The 18,996-nt window shown below is 40.9% G+C and overlaps 9 non-coding genes across 9 annotated transcripts; all 9 read right to left on the reverse strand.

Moving 5' to 3' along the window:
- Positions 1-1,186: 1,186 nt before the first annotated feature.
- trnaf-gaa (transfer RNA phenylalanine (anticodon GAA)) lies at positions 1,187-1,259 on the reverse strand. Its single transcript has one exon. It is a non-coding gene; the product is annotated as a tRNA-Phe (tRNA).
- A 2,023-nt stretch (positions 1,260-3,282) lies between these two features.
- On the reverse strand, positions 3,283-3,355 carry trnaf-gaa (transfer RNA phenylalanine (anticodon GAA)). Its single transcript has one exon. It is a non-coding gene; the product is annotated as a tRNA-Phe (tRNA).
- Positions 3,356-5,377: 2,022 nt separating this feature from the next.
- On the reverse strand, positions 5,378-5,450 carry trnaf-gaa (transfer RNA phenylalanine (anticodon GAA)). Its single transcript has one exon. It is a non-coding gene; the product is annotated as a tRNA-Phe (tRNA).
- Positions 5,451-7,472: 2,022 nt separating this feature from the next.
- trnaf-gaa (transfer RNA phenylalanine (anticodon GAA)) lies at positions 7,473-7,545 on the reverse strand. The gene has a single exon. It is a non-coding gene; the product is annotated as a tRNA-Phe (tRNA).
- Positions 7,546-9,567: 2,022 nt separating this feature from the next.
- On the reverse strand, positions 9,568-9,640 carry trnaf-gaa (transfer RNA phenylalanine (anticodon GAA)). The gene has a single exon. It is a non-coding gene; the product is annotated as a tRNA-Phe (tRNA).
- Positions 9,641-11,662: 2,022 nt separating this feature from the next.
- Positions 11,663-11,735, reverse strand: trnac-gca (transfer RNA cysteine (anticodon GCA)). The gene has a single exon. It is a non-coding gene; the product is annotated as a tRNA-Cys (tRNA).
- Positions 11,736-13,758: 2,023 nt separating this feature from the next.
- Positions 13,759-13,831, reverse strand: trnaf-gaa (transfer RNA phenylalanine (anticodon GAA)). Its single transcript has one exon. It is a non-coding gene; the product is annotated as a tRNA-Phe (tRNA).
- A 2,022-nt stretch (positions 13,832-15,853) lies between these two features.
- Positions 15,854-15,926, reverse strand: trnac-gca (transfer RNA cysteine (anticodon GCA)). Its single transcript has one exon. It is a non-coding gene; the product is annotated as a tRNA-Cys (tRNA).
- Positions 15,927-18,070: 2,144 nt separating this feature from the next.
- On the reverse strand, positions 18,071-18,143 carry trnac-gca (transfer RNA cysteine (anticodon GCA)). Its single transcript has one exon. It is a non-coding gene; the product is annotated as a tRNA-Cys (tRNA).
- Between the last annotated feature and the right edge of the window lie 853 nt (positions 18,144-18,996).

The raw sequence follows: 18,996 nt of genomic DNA on the forward strand, positions 1-18,996 counted from the left end.
GATTACTGTCAGAGGATTATAGTGGTCATTTATTTGTTTCATTTCTTGCTCATAATAAGTCCTATAAAAGTCCTGTCTCTCCAAGTCAAAGGATTCCTTCAAAACGTCAATGCTTTTCATTTGATTTTCTTTTGCAATGCGGTGAAACGTTTACGCCTTTTGTAATCCAGGCGTTGAATCATAAGCTTGGTCATAAGAAAACCAGCTCCAGATTTTAACAGCTTTGTTTAGTTTGTATGCTTTGGTTAGCTCCTTTCAGGGGGTAAGCACAGATTTTACCCAAAGATTCTTCATGTTTCTGCACTTTCTCAAAAGAGTAACGCTACTCTCGGGGCACTCAAGGTTCCACTGAGATTTGAACTCGGATCGCTGGATTCAAAGTGTGCTAACCATTACACCATGGAACCGCAGACTGCTCCTTGGAAGGATAACGGTGATCCAAAGCTACAAGTCTTTACATCAATCATCCCTTGCCCAAAAAATGAGAAACAAGGCTGTGCAAACAGTGCAAACAATCTTGATGTGCAGCAATACTTTTCCCTCTCTTAATGCAAAGTGTAGCAGCAGTAAACTTGAGGGAGAAAGGTATGGGTTTGAGGGCTCTTCTTGTGGGCTTTACTGTCCTTGTAAATCTTTTTCATAGACAATAGAGTAGGCATTTCCTTTTTACTAAACAGGCCCTAAACGAACCACCAACCTTTCGCCTACCAGCAGAACGCGCTAGCCGATTGCGCCACAGAGGCGAGAATCTTGACATACCCATAAAAGGGTTACCCCTCTAATTGCAATTAGAAATGAAGAAAAACTCTGGATTCAGAGCGCTAACCGCTATACCGTTGAACCACACCTTTCTACAGGATGTCCTGTTTTGAAAATAAGTATGACATTTGATCATTGGGCTATATCAAAGAGAGCAGCATTGAAGTAGGCAAACTTCTGCTTCATGGTTTCATTGTGTGGTGGTCATCACATCTGCCCTACACGCAGAAGGTCTTGGGTACAACATTCAGCAAAACCAAACATGTTACCAAACATGTTCATGCTAACAATGTTCCAACGAAAGCATGCTGTTTATGTTTTATAGATCCTTTCCAGGCCATTTATGTCCTGATCTCGCAAAATATCCAATAGACCCAGCATTCCTATTCATTGTATTTTTGAGCAAAGACTAACAATCATGTACACCTGCCGAAACCCGGGATTGAACCAGGGACCTTTAGATCTTCAGTCTAACGCTCTCCCAACTGAGCTATTTCGGCTACTTTTTCAGCAAATTAGGCAAGGGAGGGAAACGTGTGGCATAACGTAGCGAGAAAATGAACTAGTTCTGTGTGTCCTTTTTTCTTTTCTTTTGATTAAACATAAAACAATACAGGACGCGACCAGGGAGCAAAAATCGAAATAAAAAGAACATAAATAGCACTAAACATAAAATAAAAACAAAATCACATTTAAATGAAAATAGGGGTCCTACTTGGTCCAAAGTCGATCAAATTAGTGCTTATCCAAATTAAGTCTGAATGTCACTGTTTTCCATTCATCCAATGTCTAATGTCTGTTACTATGTCAGTCAAGTCTTTGATCGTTGGCGTGGTTGGTGTCGAGCATTTCTTTGTGATGGCCTTTTTCTCTACAGCCAAAAGTATGTTCCAAGGGTATCCATTTATTGTGTCCATGGCAGGAGTGTTGAGGCCCAAGTACATAGTTTTAAATTTGAGTGGGATGGCAAAGTCAAAAACAGTCTGCAGTGCCCTGTGAATTTCAGTCCATTATTTTTGAGCAACAGCACAGCCCCAAAACACCTGATAGTGGTTTGCCTGCTGGGTTCTCCAGCAGTTAGCATTTCCTTGTGAATAATGGGCACTTTGACATGGTCTGGTGAAAAAAACATATTTTTCCCCTTCAGGCATGTGATTTTGTGGTCTTCCTCAGGGCTGTTCCTACATTTCCACACTCTTGGTCAGACAAAACCAGGTTCACTTCTCGTTCCCATTGGTTTAGAATATAATTAGCAGAACGTCGTCCAGATTACCAATGCATTGAGATCATTTAGAAATGATTCCCCTCGCAAGTTCTGATTGATTGGTTTCAACGAAGATTACTGTCAGAGGATTATAGTGGTCATTTCTTTGTTTCATTTCTTGCTCATAATAAGTCCTATAAAAGTCCTGTCTCTCCAAGTCAAAGGATTCCTTCAAAACGTCAATGCTTTTCATTTGATTTTCTTTTGCAATGCGTTGAAACGTTTACGCCTTTTGTAATCCAGGCGTTGAATCATAAGCTTGGTCATAAGAAAACCAGCTCCAGATTTTAACAGCTTTGTTTAGTTTGTATGCTTTGGTTAGCTCCTTTCAGGGGGTAAGCACAGATTTTACCCAAAGATTCTTCATGTTTCTGCACTTTTTCAAAAGAGTAACGCTACTCTCGGGGCACTCAAGGTTCCACTGAGATTTGAACTCGGATCGCTGGATTCAAAGTGTGCTAACCATTACACCATGGAACCGCAGACTGCTCCTTGGAAGGATAACGGTGATCCAAAGCTACAAGTCTTTACATCAATCATCCCTTGCCCAAAAAATGAGAAACAAGGCTGTGCAAACAGTGCAAACAATCTTGATGTGCAGCAATACTTTTCCCTCTCTTAATGCAAAGTGTAGCAGCAGTAAACTTGAGGGAGAAAGGTATGGGTTTGAGGGCTCTTCTTGTGGGCTTTACTGTCCTTGTAAATCTTTTTCATAGACAATAGAGTAGGCATTTCCTTTTTACTAAACAGGCCCTAAACGAACCACCAACCTTTCGCCTACCAGCAGAACGCGCTAGCCGATTGCGCCACAGAGGCGAGAATCTTGACATACCCATAAAAGGGTTACCCCTCTAATTGCAATTAGAAATGAAGAAAAACTCTGGATTCAGAGCGCTAACCGCTATACCGTTGAACCACACCTTTCTACAGGATGTCCTGTTTTGAAAATAAGTATGACATTTGATCATTGGGCTATATCAAAGAGAGCAGCATTGAAGTAGGCAAACTTCTGCTTCATGGTTTCATTGTGTGGTGGTCATCACATCTGCCCTACACGCAGAAGGTCTTGGGTACAACATTCAGCAAAACCAAACATGTTACCAAACATGTTCATGCTAACAATGTTCCAACGAAAGCATGCTGTTTATGTTTTATAGATCCTTTCCAGGCCATTTATGTCCTGATCTCGCAAAATATCCAATAGACCCAGCATTCCTATTCATTGTATTTTTGAGCAAAGACTAACATTCAGGTACACCTGCCGAAACCCGGGATTGAACCAGGGACCTTTAGATCTTCAGTCTAACGCTCTCCCAACTGAGCTATTTCGGCTACTTTTTAGTGAATTAGGCAAGGGAGTGAAACGTGTGGCATAACGTAGCGAGAAAATGAACTAGTTCTGTGTGTCCTTTTTTCTTTTCTTTCGATTAAACATAAAACAATACAGGACACGACCAGGGAGCAAAAATCGAAATAAAAAGAACATAAATAGCACTAAACATAAAATAAAAACAAAATCACATTTAAATGAAAATAGGGGTCCTACTTGGTCCAAAGTCGATCAAATTAGTGCTTAACCAAATTAAGTCTGAATGTCACTGTTTTCCATTCATCCAATGTCTAATGTCTGTTACTATGTCAGTCAAGTCTTTGATCGTTGGCGTGGTTGGTGTCGAGCATTTCTTTGTGATGGCCTTTTTCTCTATAGCCAAAAGTATGTTCCAAGGGTATCCATTTATTGTGTCCATGGCAGGAGTGTTGAGGCCCAAGTACATAGTTTTAAATTTGAGTGGGATGGCAAAGTCAAAAACAGTCTGCAGTGCCCTGTGAATTTCAGTCCATTATTTTTGAGCAACAGCACAGCCCCAAAACACCTGATAGTGGTTTGCCTGCTGGGTTCTCCAGCAGTTAGCATTTCCTTGTGAATAATGGGCACTTTGACATGGTGTGGTGAAAAAAACATATTTTTCCCCTTCAGGCATGTGATTTTGTGGTCTTCCTCAGGGCTGTTCCTACATTTCCACACTCTTGGTCAGACAAAACCAGGTTCACTTCTCGTTCCCATTGGTTTAGAATATACTTAGCAGAACGTCGTCCAGATTACCAATGCATTGAGATCATTTAGAAATGATTCCCCTCGCAAGTTCTGATTGATTGGTTTCAACGAAGATTACTGTCAGAGGATTATAGTGGTCATTTCTTTGTTTCATTTCTTGCTCATAATAAGTCCTATAAAAGTCCTGTCTCTCCAAGTCAAAGGATTCCTTCAAAACGTCAATGCTTTTCATTTGATTTTCTTTTGCAATGCGGTGAAACGTTTACGCCTTTTGTAATCCAGGCGTTGAATCATAAGCTTGGTCATAAGAAAACCAGCTCCAGATTTTAACAGCTTTGTTTAGTTTGTATGCTTTGGTTAGCTCCTTTCAGGGGGTAAGCACAGATTTTACCCAAAGATTCTTCATGTTTCTGCACTTTCTCAAAAGAGTAACGCTACTCTCGGGGCACTCAAGGTTCCACCGAGATTTGAACTCGGATCGCTAGATTCAAAGTGTGCTAACCATTACACCATGGAACCGCAGACTGCTCCTTGGAAGGATAACGGTGATCCAAAGCTACAAGTCTTTACATCAATCATCCCTTGCCCAAAAAATGAGAAACAAGGCTGTGCAAACAGTGCAAACAATCTTGATGTGCAGCAATACTTTTCCCTCTCTTAATGCAAAGTGTAGCAGCAGTAAACTTGAGGGAGAAAGGTATGGGTTTGAGGGCTCTTCTTGTGGGCTTTACTGTCCTTGTAAATCTTTTTCATAGACAATAGAGTAGGCATTTCCTTTTTACTAAACAGGCCCTAAACGAACCACCAACCTTTCGCCTACCAGCAGAACGCGCTAGCCGATTGCGCCACAGAGGCGAGAATCTTGACATACCCATAAAAGGGTTACCCCTCTAATTGCAATTAGAAATGAAGAAAAACTCTGGATTCAGAGCGCTAACCGCTATACCGTTGAACCACACCTTTCTACAGGATGTCCTGTTTTGAAAATAAGTATGACATTTGATCATTGGGCTATATCAAAGAGAGCAGCATTGAAGTAGGCAAACTTCTGCTTCATGGTTTCATTGTGTGGTGGTCATCACGTCTGCCCTACACGCAGAAGGTCTTGGGTACAACATTCAGCAAAACCAAACATGTTACCAAACATGTTCATGCTAACAATGTTCCAACGAAAGCATGCTGTTTATGTTTTATAGATCCTTTCCAGGCCATTTATGTCCTGATCTCGCAAAATATCCAATAGACCCAGCATTCCTATTCATTGTATTTTTGAGCAAAGACTAACATTCAGGTACACCTGCCGAAACCAGGGATTGAACCAGGGACCTTTAGATCTTCAGTCTAACGCTCTCCCAACTGAGCTATTTCGGCTACTTTTTAGTGAATTAGGCAAGGGAGCGAAACGTGTGGCATAACGTAGCGAGAAAATGAACTAGTTCTGTGTGTCCTTTTTTCTTTTCTTTCGATTAAACATAAAACAATACAGGACACGACCAGGGAGCAAAAATCGAAATAAAAAGAACATAAATAGCACTAAACATAAAATAAAAACAAAATCACATTTAAATGAAAATAGGGGTCCTACTTGGTCCAAAGTCGATCAAATTAGTGCTTAACCAAATTAAGTCTGAATGTCACTGTTTTCCATTCATCCAATGTCTAATGTCTGTTACTATGTCAGTCAAGTCTTTGATCGTTGGCGTGGTTGGTTTCGAGCATTTCTTTGTGATGGCCTTTTTCTCTACAGCCAAAAGTATGTTCCAAGGGTATCCATTTATTGTGTCCATGGCAGGAGTGTTGAGGCCCAAGTACATAGTTTTAAATTTGAGTGGGATGGCAAAGTCAAAAACAGTCTGCAGTGCCCTGTGAATTTCAGTCCATTATTTTTGAGCAACAGCACAGCCCCAAAACACCTGATAGTGGTTTGCCTGCTGGGTTCTCCAGCAGTTAGCATTTCCTTGTGAATAATGGGCACTTTGACATGGTCTGGTGAAAAAAACATATTTTTCCCCTTCAGGCATGTGATTTTGTGGTCTTCCTCAGGGCTGTTCCTACATTTCCACACTCTTGGTCAGACAAAACCAGGTTCACTTCTCGTTCCCATTGGTTTAGAATATAATTAGCAGAACGTCGTCCAGATTACCAATGCATTGAGATCATTTAGAAATGATTCCCCTCGCAAGTTCTGATTGATTGGTTTCAACGAAGATTACTGTCAGAGGATTATAGTGGTCATTTCTTTGTTTCATTTCTTGCTCATAATAAGTCCTATAAAAGTCCTGTCTCTCCAAGTCAAAGGATTCCTTCAAAACGTCAATGCTTTTCATTTGATTTTCTTTTGCAATGCGTTGAAACGTTTACGCCTTTTGTAATCCAGGCGTTGAATCATAAGCTTGGTCATAAGAAAACCAGCTCCAGATTTTAACAGCTTTGTTTAGTTTGTATGCTTTGGTTAGCTCCTTTCAGGGGGTAAGCACAGATTTTACCCAAAGATTCTTCATGTTTCTGCACTTTTTCAAAAGAGTAACGCTACTCTCGGGGCACTCAAGGTTCCACTGAGATTTGAACTCGGATCGCTGGATTCAAAGTGTGCTAACCATTACACCATGGAACCGCAGACTGCTCCTTGGAAGGATAACGGTGATCCAAAGCTACAAGTCTTTACATCAATCATCCCTTGCCCAAAAAATGAGAAACAAGGCTGTGCAAACAGTGCAAACAATCTTGATGTGCAGCAATACTTTTCCCTCTCTTAATGCAAAGTGTAGCAGCAGTAAACTTGAGGGAGAAAGGTATGGGTTTGAGGGCTCTTCTTGCGGGCTTTACTGTCCTTGTAAATCTTTTTCATAGACAATAGAGTAGGCATTTCCTTTTTACTAAACAGGCCCTAAACGAACCACCAACCTTTCGCCTACCAGCAGAACGCGCTAGCCGATTGCGCCACAGAGGCGAGAATCTTGACATACCCATAAAAGGGTTACCCCTCTAATTGCAATTAGAAATGAAGAAAAACTCTGGATTCAGAGCGCTAACCGCTATACCGTTGAACCACACCTTTCTACAGGATGTCCTGTTTTGAAAATAAGTATGACATTTGATCATTGGGCTATATCAAAGAGAGCAGCATTGAAGTAGGCAAACTTCTGCTTCATGGTTTCATTGTGTGGTGGTCATCACATCTGCCCTACACGCAGAAGGTCTTGGGTACAACATTCAGCAAAACCAAACATGTTACCAAACATGTTCATGCTAACAATGTTCCAACGAAAGCATGCTGTTTATGTTTTATAGATCCTTTCCAGGCCATTTATGTCCTGATCTCGCAAAATATCCAATAGACCCAGCATTCCTATTCATTGTATTTTTGAGCAAAGACTAACATTCAGGTACACCTGCCGAAACCAGGGATTGAACCAGGGACCTTTAGATCTTCAGTCTAACGCTCTCCCAACTGAGCTATTTCGGCTACTTTTTAGTGAATTAGGCAAGGGAGCGAAACGTGTGGCATAACGTAGCGAGAAAATGAACTAGTTCTGTGTGTCCTTTTTTCTTTTCTTTCGATTAAACATAAAACAATACAGGACACGACCAGGGAGCAAAAATCGAAATAAAAAGAACATAAATAGCACTAAACATAAAATAAAAACAAAATCACATTTAAATGAAAATAGGGGTCCTACTTGGTCCAAAGTCGATCAAATTAGTGCTTAACCAAATTAAGTCTGAATGTCACTGTTTTCCATTCATCCAATGTCTAATGTCTGTTACTATGTCAGTCAAGTCTTTGATCGTTGGCGTGGTTGGTTTCGAGCATTTCTTTGTGATGGCCTTTTTCTCTACAGCCAAAAGTATGTTCCAAGGGTATCCATTTATTGTGTCCATGGCAGGAGTGTTGAGGCCCAAGTACATAGTTTTAAATTTGAGTGGGATGGCAAAGTCAAAAACAGTCTGCAGTGCCCTGTGAATTTCAGTCCATTATTTTTGAGCAACAGCACAGCCCCAAAACACCTGATAGTGGTTTGCCTGCTGGGTTCTCCAGCAGTTAGCATTTCCTTGTGAATAATGGGCACTTTGACATGGTCTGGTGAAAAAAACATATTTTTCCCCTTCAGGCATGTGATTTTGTGGTCTTCCTCAGGGCTGTTCCTACATTTCCACACTCTTGGTCAGACAAAACCAGGTTCACTTCTCGTTCCCATTGGTTTAGAATATAATTAGCAGAACGTCGTCCAGATTACCAATGCATTGAGATCATTTAGAAATGATTCCCCTCGCAAGTTCTGATTGATTGGTTTCAACGAAGATTACTGTCAGAGGATTATAGTGGTCATTTCTTTGTTTCATTTCTTGCTCATAATAAGTCCTATAAAAGTCCTGTCTCTCCAAGTCAAAGGATTCCTTCAAAACGTCAATGCTTTTCATTTGATTTTCTTTTGCAATGCGTTGAAACGTTTACGCCTTTTGTAATCCAGGCGTTGAATCATAAGCTTGGTCATAAGAAAACCAGCTCCAGATTTTAACAGCTTTGTTTAGTTTGTATGCTTTGGTTAGCTCCTTTCAGGGGGTAAGCACAGATTTTACCCAAAGATTCTTCATGTTTCTGCACTTTTTCAAAAGAGTAACGCTACTCTCGGGGCACTCAAGGTTCCACTGAGATTTGAACTCGGATCGCTGGATTCAAAGTGTGCTAACCATTACACCATGGAACCGCAGACTGCTCCTTGGAAGGATAACGGTGATCCAAAGCTACAAGTCTTTACATCAATCATCCCTTGCCCAAAAAATGAGAAACAAGGCTGTGCAAACAGTGCAAACAATCTTGATGTGCAGCAATACTTTTCCCTCTCTTAATGCAAAGTGTAGCAGCAGTAAACTTGAGGGAGAAAGGTATGGGTTTGAGGGCTCTTCTTGCGGGCTTTACTGTCCTTGTAAATCTTTTTCATAGACAATAGAGTAGGCATTTCCTTTTTACTAAACAGGCCCTAAACGAACCACCAACCTTTCGCCTACCAGCAGAACGCGCTAGCCGATTGCGCCACAGAGGCGAGAATCTTGACATACCCATAAAAGGGTTACCCCTCTAATTGCAATTAGAAATGAAGAAAAACTCTGGATTCAGAGCGCTAACCGCTATACCGTTGAACCACACCTTTCTACAGGATGTCCTGTTTTGAAAATAAGTATGACATTTGATCATTGGGCTATATCAAAGAGAGCAGCATTGAAGTAGGCAAACTTCTGCTTCATGGTTTCATTGTGTGGTGGTCATCACATCTGCCCTACACGCAGAAGGTCTTGGGTACAACATTCAGCAAAACCAAACATGTTACCAAACATGTTCATGCTAACAATGTTCCAACGAAAGCATGCTGTTTATGTTTTATAGATCCTTTCCAGGCCATTTATGTCCTGATCTCGCAAAATATCCAATAGACCCAGCATTCCTATTCATTGTATTTTTGAGCAAAGACTAACATTCAGGTACACCTGCCGAAACCCGGGATTGAACCAGGGACCTTTAGATCTTCAGTCTGACGATCTCCCAACTGAGCTATTTCGGCTACTTTTTAGTGAATTAGGCAAGGGAGCGAAACGTGTGGCATAACGTAGCGAGAAAATGAACTAGTTCTGTGTGTCCTTTTTTCTTTTCTTTCGATTAAACATAAAACAATACAGGACACGACCAGGGAGCAAAAATCGAAATAAAAAGAACATAAATAGCACTAAACATAAAATAAAAACAAAATCACATTTAAATGAAAATAGGGGTCCTACTTGGTCCAAAGTCGATCAAATTAGTGCTTAACCAAATTAAGTCTGAATGTCACTGTTTTCCATTCATCCAATGTCTAATGTCTGTTACTATGTCAGTCAAGTCTTTGATCGTTGGCGTGGTTGGTGTCGAGCATTTCTTTGTGATGGCCTTTTTCTCTATAGCCAAAAGTATGTTCCAAGGGTATCCATTTATTGTGTCCATGGCAGGAGTGTTGAGGCCCAAGTACATAGTTTTAAATTTGAGTGGGATGGCAAAGTCAAAAACAGTCTGCAGTGCCCTGTGAATTTCAGTCCATTATTTTTGAGCAACAGCACAGCCCCAAAACACCTGATAGTGGTTTGCCTGCTGGGTTCTCCAGCAGTTAGCATTTCCTTGTGAATAATGGGCACTTTGACATGGTGTGGTGAAAAAAACATATTTTTCCCCTTCAGGCATGTGATTTTGTGGTCTTCCTCAGGGCTGTTCCTACATTTCCACACTCTTGGTCAGACTAAACCAGGTTCACTTCTCGTTCCCATTGGTTTAGAATATAATTAGCAGAACGTTGTCCAGATTACCAATGCATTGAGATCATTTAGAAATGATTCCCCTCGCAAGTTCTGATTGATTGGTTTCAACGAAGATTACTGTCAGAGGATTATAGTGGTCATTTCTTTGTTTCATTTCTTGCTCATAATAAGTCCTATAAAAGTCCTGTCTCTCCAAGTCAAAGGATTCCTTCAAAACGTCAATGCTTTTCATTTGATTTTCTTTTGCAATGCGGTGAAACGTTTACGCCTTTTGTAATCCAGGCGTTGAATCATAAGCTTGGTCATAAGAAAACCAGCTCCAGATTTTAACAGCTTTGTTTAGTTTGTATGCTTTGGTTAGCTCCTTTCAGGGGGTAAGCACAGATTTTACCCAAAGATTCTTCTTGTTTCTGCACTTTTTCAAAAGAGTAACGCTACTCTCGGGGCACTCAAGGTTCCACTGAGATTTGAACTTGGATCGCTGGATTCAAAGTGTGCTAACCATTACACCATGGAACCGCAGACTGCTCCTTGGAAGGATAACGGTGATCCAAAGCTACAAGTCTTTACATCAATCATCCCTTGCCCAAAAAATGAGAAACAAGGCTGTGCAAACAGTGCAAACAATCTTGATGTGCAGCAATACTTTTCCCTCTCTTAATGCAAAGTGTAGCAGCAGTAAACTTGAGGGAGAAAGGTATGGGTTTGAGGGCTCTTCTTGTGGGCTTTACTGTCCTTGTAAATCTTTTTCATAGACAATAGAGTAGGCATTTCCTTTTTACTAAACAGGCCCTAAACGAACCACCAACCTTTCGCCTACCAGCAGAACGCGCTAGCCGATTGCGCCACAGAGGCGAGAATCTTGACATACCCATAAAAGGGTTACCCCTCTAATTGCAATTAGAAATGAAGAAAAACTCTGGATTCAGAGCGCTAACCGCTATACCGTTGAACCACACCTTTCTACAGGATGTCCTGTTTTGAAAATAAGTATGACATTTGATCATTGGGCTATATCAAAGAGAGCAGCATTGAAGTAGGCAAACTTCTGCTTCATGGTTTCATTGTGTGGTGGTCATCACATCTGCCCTACACGCAGAAGGTCTTGGGTACAACATTCAGCAAAACCAAACATGTTACCAAACATGTTCATGCTAACAATGTTCCAACGAAAGCATGCTGTTTATGTTTTATAGATCCTTTCCAGGCCATTTATGTCCTGATCTCGCAAAATATCCAATAGACCCAGCATTCCTATTCATTGTATTTTTGAGCAAAGACTAACATTCAGGTACACCTGCCGAAACCCGGGATTGAACCAGGGACCTTTAGATCTGCAGTCTAACGCTCTCCCAACTGAGCTATTTTGGCTACTTTTTCACCGAATTAGGCAAGGGATCAAAACGTGTGGCATAACGTAGCGAGAAAATGAACTAGTTCTGTGTGTCCTTTTTTCTTTTCTTTCGATGAAACATAAAACAATACAGGACACGACCAGGGAGCAAAAATCGAAATAAAAAGAACATAAATAGCACTAAACATAAAATAAAAACAAAATCACATTTAAATGAAAATAGGGGTCCTACTTGGTCCAAAGTCGATCAAATTAGTGCTTATCCAAATTAAGCCTGAATGTCACTGTTTTCCATTCATCCAATGTCTAATGTCTGTTACTATGTCAGTCAAGTCTTTGATCGTTGGCGTGGTTGGTGTCGAGCATTTCTTTGTGATGGCCTTTTTCTCTACAGCCAAAAGTATGTTCCAAGGGTATCCATTTATTGTGTCCATGGCAGGAGTGTTGAGGCCCAAGTACATAGTTTTAAATTTGAGTGGGATGGCAAAGTCAAAAACAGTCTGCAGTGCCCTGTGAATTTCAGTCCATTATTTTTGAGCAACAGCACAGCCCCAAAACACCTGATAGTGGTTTGCCTGCTGGGTTCTCCAGCAGTTAGCATTTCCTTGTGAATAATGGGCACTTTGACATGGTGTGGTGAAAAAAACATATTTTTCCCCTTCAGGCATGTGATTTTGTGGTCTTCCTCAGGGCTGTTCCTACATTTCCACACTCTTGGTCAGACAAAACCAGGTTCACTTCTTGTTCCCATTGGTTTAGAATATACTTAGCAGAACGTTGTCCAGATTACCAATGCATTGAGATCATTTAGAAATGATTCCCCTCGCAAGTTCTGATTGATTGGCTTCAACGAAGATTACTGTCAGAGGATTATAGTGGTCATTTCTTTGTTTCATTTCTTGCTTATAATAAGTCCTATAAAAGTCCTGTCTCTCCAAGTCAAAGGATTCCTTCAACACATCAATGCTTTTCATTTGATTTTCTTTTGCAATGCGGTGAAACGTTTACGCCTTTTGTAATCCAGGCGTTGAATCATAAGCTTGGTCATAAGAAAACCAGCTCCAGATTTTAACAGCTTTGTTTAGTTTGTATGCTTTGGTTAGCTCCTTTCAGGGGGTAAGCACAGATTTTACCCAAAGATTCTTCATGTTTCTGCACTTTTTCAAAAGAGTAACGCTACTCTCGGGGCACTCAAGGTTCCACTGAGATTTTAACTCGGATCGCTGGATTCAAAGTGTGCTAACCATTACACCATGGAACCGCAGACTGCTCCTTGGAAGGATAACGGTGATCCAAAGCTACAAGTCTTTACATCAATCATCCCTTGCCCAAAAAATGAGAAACAAGGCTGTGCAAACAGTGCAAACAATCTTGATGTGCAGCAATACTTTTCCCTCTCTTAATGCAAAGTGTAGCAGCAGTAAACTTGAGGGAGAAAGGTATGGGTTTGAGGGCTCTTCTTGAGGGCTTTACTGTCCTTGTAAATCTTTTTCATAGACAATAGAGTAGGCATTTCCTTTTTACTAAACAGGCCCTAAACGAACCACCAACCTTTCGCCTACCAGCAGAACGCGCTAGCCGATTGCGCCACAGAGGCGAGAATCTTGACATACCCATAAAAGGGTTACCCCTCTAATTGCAATTAGAAATGAAGAAAAACTCTGGATTCAGAGCGCTAACCGCTATACCGTTGAACCACACCTTTCTACAGGATGTCCTGTTTTGAAAATAAGTATGACATTTGATCATTGGGCTATATCAAAGAGAGCAGCATTGAAGTAGGCAAACTTCTGCTTCATGGTTTCATTGTGTGGTGGTCATCACATCTGCCCTACACGCAGAAGGTCTTGGGTACAACATTCAGCAAAACCAAACATGTTACCAAACATGTTCATGCTAACAATGTTCCAACGAAAGCATGCTGTTTATGTTTTATAGATCCTTTCCAGGCCATTTATGTCCTGATCTCGCAAAATATCCAATAGACCCAGCATTCCTATTCATTGTATTTTTGAGCAAAGACTAACATTCAGGTACACCTGCCGAAACCCGGGATTGAACCAGGGACCTTTAGATCTTCAGTCTGACGATCTCCCAACTGAGCTATTTCGGCTACTTTTTAGTGAATTAGGCAAGGGAGCGAAACGTGTGGCATAACGTAGCGAGAAAATGAACTAGTTCTGTGTGTCCTTTTTTCTTTTCTTTCGATTAAACATAAAACAATACAGGACACGACCAGGGAGCAAAAATCTAAATAAAAAGAACATAAATAGCACTAAACATAAAATAAAAACAAAATCACATTTAAATGAAAATAGGGGTCCTACTTGGTCCAAAGTCGATCAAATTAGTGCTTAACCAAATTAAGTCTGAATGTCACTGTTTTCCATTCATCCAATGTCTAATGTCTGTTACTATGTCAGTCAAGTCTTTGATCGTTGGCGTGGTTGGTGTCGAGCATTTCTTTGTGATGGCCTTTTTCTCTATAGCCAAAAGTATGTTCCAAGGGTATCCATTTATTGTGTCCATGGCAGGAGTGTTGAGGCCCAAGTACATAGTTTTAAATTTGAGTGGGATGGCAAAGTCAAAAACAGTCTGCAGTGCCCTGTGAATTTCAGTCCATTATTTTTGAGCAACAGCACAGCCCCAAAACACCTGATAGTGGTTTGCCTGCTGGGTTCTCCAGCAGTTAGCATTTCCTTGTGAATAATGGGCACTTTGACATGGTGTGGTGAAAAAAACATATTTTTCCCCTTCAGGCATGTGATTTTGTGGTCTTCCTCAGGGCTGTTCCTACATTTCCACACTCTTGGTCAGACTAAACCAGGTTCACTTCTCGTTCCCATTGGTTTAGAATATAATTAGCAGAACGTTGTCCAGATTACCAATGCATTGAGATCATTTAGAAATGATTCCCCTCGCAAGTTCTGATTGATTGGTTTCAACGAAGATTACTGTCAGAGGATTATAGTGGTCATTTCTTTGTTTCATTTCTTGCTCATAATAAGTCCTATAAAAGTCCTGTCTCTCCAAGTCAAAGGATTCCTTCAAAACGTCAATGCTTTTCATTTGATTTTCTTTTGCAATGCGGTGAAACGTTTACGCCTTTTGTAATCCAGGCGTTGAATCATAAGCTTGGTCATAAGAAAACCAGCTCCAGATTTTAACAGCTTTGTTTAGTTTGTATGCTTTGGTTAGCTCCTTTCAGGGGGTAAGCACAGATTTTACCCAAAGATTCTTCTTGTTTCTGCACTTTTTCAAAAGAGTAACGCTACTCTCGGGGCACTCAAGGTTCCACTGAGATTTGAACTTGGATCGCTGGATTCAAAGTGTGCTAACCATTACACCATGGAACCGCAGACTGCTCCTTGGAAGGATAACGGTGATCCAAAGCTACAAGTCTTTACATCAATCATCCCTTGCCCAAAAAATGAGAAACAAGGCTGTGCAAACAGTGCAAACAATCTTGATGTGCAGCAATACTTTTCCCTCTCTTAATGCAAAGTGTAGCAGCAGTAAACTTGAGGGAGAAAGGTATGGGTTTGAGGGCTCTTCTTGTGGGCTTTACTGTCCTTGTAAATCTTTTTCATAGACAATAGAGTAGGCATTTCCTTTTTACTAAACAGGCCCTAAACGAACCACCAACCTTTCGCCTACCAGCAGAACGCGCTAGCCGATTGCGCCACAGAGGCGAGAATCTTGACATACCCATAAAAGGGTTACCCCTCTAATTGCAATTAGAAATGAAGAAAAACTCTGGATTCAGAGCGCTAACCGCTATACCGTTGAACCACACCTTTCTACAGGATGTCCTGTTTTGAAAATAAGTATGACATTTGATCATTGGGCTATATCAAAGAGAGCAGCATTGAAGTAGGCAAACTTCTGCTTCATGGTTTCATTGTGTGGTGGTCATCACATCTGCCCTACACGCAGAAGGTCTTGGGTACAACATTCAGCAAAACCAAACATGTTACCAAACATGTTCATGCTAACAATGTTCCAACGAAAGCATGCTGTTTATGTTTTATAGATCCTTTCCAGGCCATTTATGTCCTGATCTCGCAAAATATCCAATAGACCCAGCATTCCTATTCATTGTATTTTTGAGCAAAGACTAACATTCAGGTACACCTGCCGAAACCCGGGATTGAACCAGGGACCTTTAGATCTGCAGTCTAACGCTCTCCCAACTGAGCTATTTTGGCTACTTTTTCACCGAATTAGGCAAGGGATCAAAACGTGTGGCATAACGTAGCGAGAAAATGAACTAGTTCTGTGTGTCCTTTTTTCTTTTCTTTCGATGAAACATAAAACAATACAGGACACGACCAGGGAGCAAAAATCGAAATAAAAAGAACATAAATAGCACTAAACATAAAATAAAAACAAAATCACATTTAAATGAAAATAGGGGTCCTACTTGGTCCAAAGTCGATCAAATTAGTGCTTATCCAAATTAAGCCTGAATGTCACTGTTTTCCATTCATCCAATGTCTAATGTCTGTTACTATGTCAGTCAAGTCTTTGATCGTTGGCGTGGTTGGTGTCGAGCATTTCTTTGTGATGGCCTTTTTCTCTACAGCCAAAAGTATGTTCCAAGGGTATCCATTTATTGTGTCCATGGCAGGAGTGTTGAGGCCCAAGTACATAGTTTTAAATTTGAGTGGGATGGCAAAGTCAAAAACAGTCTGCAGTGCCCTGTGAATTTCAGTCCATTATTTTTGAGCAACAGCACAGCCCCAAAACACCTGATAGTGGTTTGCCTGCTGGGTTCTCCAGCAGTTAGCATTTCCTTGTGAATAATGGGCACTTTGACATGGTGTGGTGAAAAAAACATATTTTTCCCCTTCAGGCATGTGATTTTGTGGTCTTCCTCAGGGCTGTTCCTACATTTCCACACTCTTGGTCAGACAAAACCAGGTTCACTTCTTGTTCCCATTGGTTTAGAATATACTTAGCAGAACGTTGTCCAGATTACCAATGCATTGAGATCATTTAGAAATGATTCCCCTCGCAAGTTCTGATTGATTGGCTTCAACGAAGATTACTGTCAGAGGATTATAGTGGTCATTTCTTTGTTTCATTTCTTGCTTATAATAAGTCCTATAAAAGTCCTGTCTCTCCAAGTCAAAGGATTCCTTCAACACATCAATGCTTTTCATTTGATTTTCTTTTGCAATGCGGTGAAACGTTTACGCCTTTTGTAATCCAGGCGTTGAATCATAAGCTTGGTCATAAGAAAACCAGCTCCAGATTTTAACAGCTTTGTTTAGTTTGTATGCTTTGGTTAGCTCCTTTCAGGGGGTAAGCACAGATTTTACCCAAAGATTCTTCATGTTTCTGCACTTTTTCAAAAGAGTAACGCTACTCTCGGGGCACTCAAGGTTCCACTGAGATTTGAACTCGGATCGCTGGATTCAAAGTGTGCTAACCATTACACCATGGAACCGCAGACTGCTCCTTGGAAGGATAACGGTGATCCAAAGCTACAAGTCTTACATCAATCATCCCTTGCCCAAAAAATGAGAAACAAGGAGTGCAAACAGTGCAAACAATCTTGATGTGCAGCAATACTTTTCCCTCTCTTAATGCAAAGTGTAGCAGCAGTAAACTTGAGGGAGAAAGGTATGGGTTTGAGGGCTCTTCTTGTGGGCTTTACTGTCCTTGTAAATCTTTTTCATAGACAAAAAGTAGGCATTTCCTGTTAACTAAACAGGCCCTTAGACCAAGGAAGCCCCAGCGCCGTAATGATTTCCTGGTTTCCTTAGATAATTACATTCAGTGGTTACTTGTGGGATTGTATTTCTTGCTTGCTCTGGCAAGGTGAGCAGTCGTCCCTGGGTGGGCTCAAACCACCAACTTTTCACCTACCAGCAGAACGCGCTAGCCGATTGCGCCACAGAGGCGAGAATCTTGACATACCCGTAAAAGGGTTACCCCTCTAATTGCAATTAGAAATGAATAAAAACTCTGGATTCAGAGCTCTAACCGCTATACCGTTGAACCACACCTTTCTACAGGATGTCCTGTTTTGAAAATAAGTATGACATTTGATCATTGGGCTATATCAAAGAGAGCAGCATTGAAGTAGGCAAACTTCTGCTTCATGGTTTCATTGTGTGGTGGTCATCACATCTGCCCTACACGCAGAAGGTCTTGGGTACAACATTCAGCAAAACCAAACATGTTACCAAACATGTTCATGCTAACAATGTTCCAACGAAAGCATGCTGTTTATGTTTTATAGATCCTTTCCAGGCCATTTATGTCCTGATCTCGCAAAATATCCAATAGACCCAGCATTCCTATTCATTGTATTTTTGAGCAAAGACTAACATTCAGGTACACCTGCCGAAACCCGGGATTGAACCAGGGACCTTTAGATCTGCAGTCTAACGCTCTCCCAACTGTGCTATTTTGGCTACTTTTTCACCGAATTAGGCAAGGGATCAAAACGTGTGGCATAACGTAGCGAGAAAATGAACTAGTTCTGTGTGTCCTTTTTTCTTTTCTTTCGATTAAACATAAAACAATACAGGACACGACCAGGGAGCAAAAATCGAAATAAAAAGAACATAAATAGCACTAAACATAAAATAAAAACAAAATCACATTTAAATGAAAATAGGGGTCCTACTTGGTCCAAAGTCGATCAAATTAGTGCTTATCCAAATTAAGCCTGAATGTCACTGTTTTCCATTCATCCAATGTCTAATGTCTGTTACTATGTCAGTCAAGTCTTTGATCGTTGGCGTGGTTGGTGTCGAGCATTTCTTTGTGATGGCCTTTTTCTCTACAGCCAAAAGTATGTTCCAAGGGTATCCATTTATTGTGTCCATGGCAGGAGTGTTGAGGCCCAAGTACATAGTTTTAAATTTGAGTGGGATGGCAAAGTCAAAAACAGTCTGCAGTGCCCTGTGAATTTCAGTCCATTATTTTTGAGCAACAGCACAGCCCCACAACACCTAATAGTGGTTTGCCTGCTGGGTTCTCCAGCAGTTAGCATTTCCTTGTGAATAATGGGCACTTTGACATGGTGTGGTGAAAAAAACATATTTTTCCCCTTCAGGCATGTGATTTTGTGGTCTTCCTCAGGGCTGTTCCTACATTTCCACACTCTTGGTCAGACAAAACCAGGTTCACTTCTCGTTCCCATTGGTTTAGAATATACTTAGCAGAACGTTGTCCAGATTACCAATGCATTGAGATCATTTAGAAATGATTCCCCTCGCAAGTTCTGATTGATTGGCTTCAACGAAGATTACTGTCAGAGGA

This window comes from Eucyclogobius newberryi, unplaced genomic scaffold, assembly GCF_026437365.1.
Source record: "Eucyclogobius newberryi isolate DKJ021-1_F unplaced genomic scaffold, fEucNew1.0.hap1 SCAF_8, whole genome shotgun sequence".
Taxonomy (NCBI): Eukaryota; Metazoa; Chordata; class Actinopteri; order Gobiiformes; family Gobiidae; genus Eucyclogobius; species Eucyclogobius newberryi.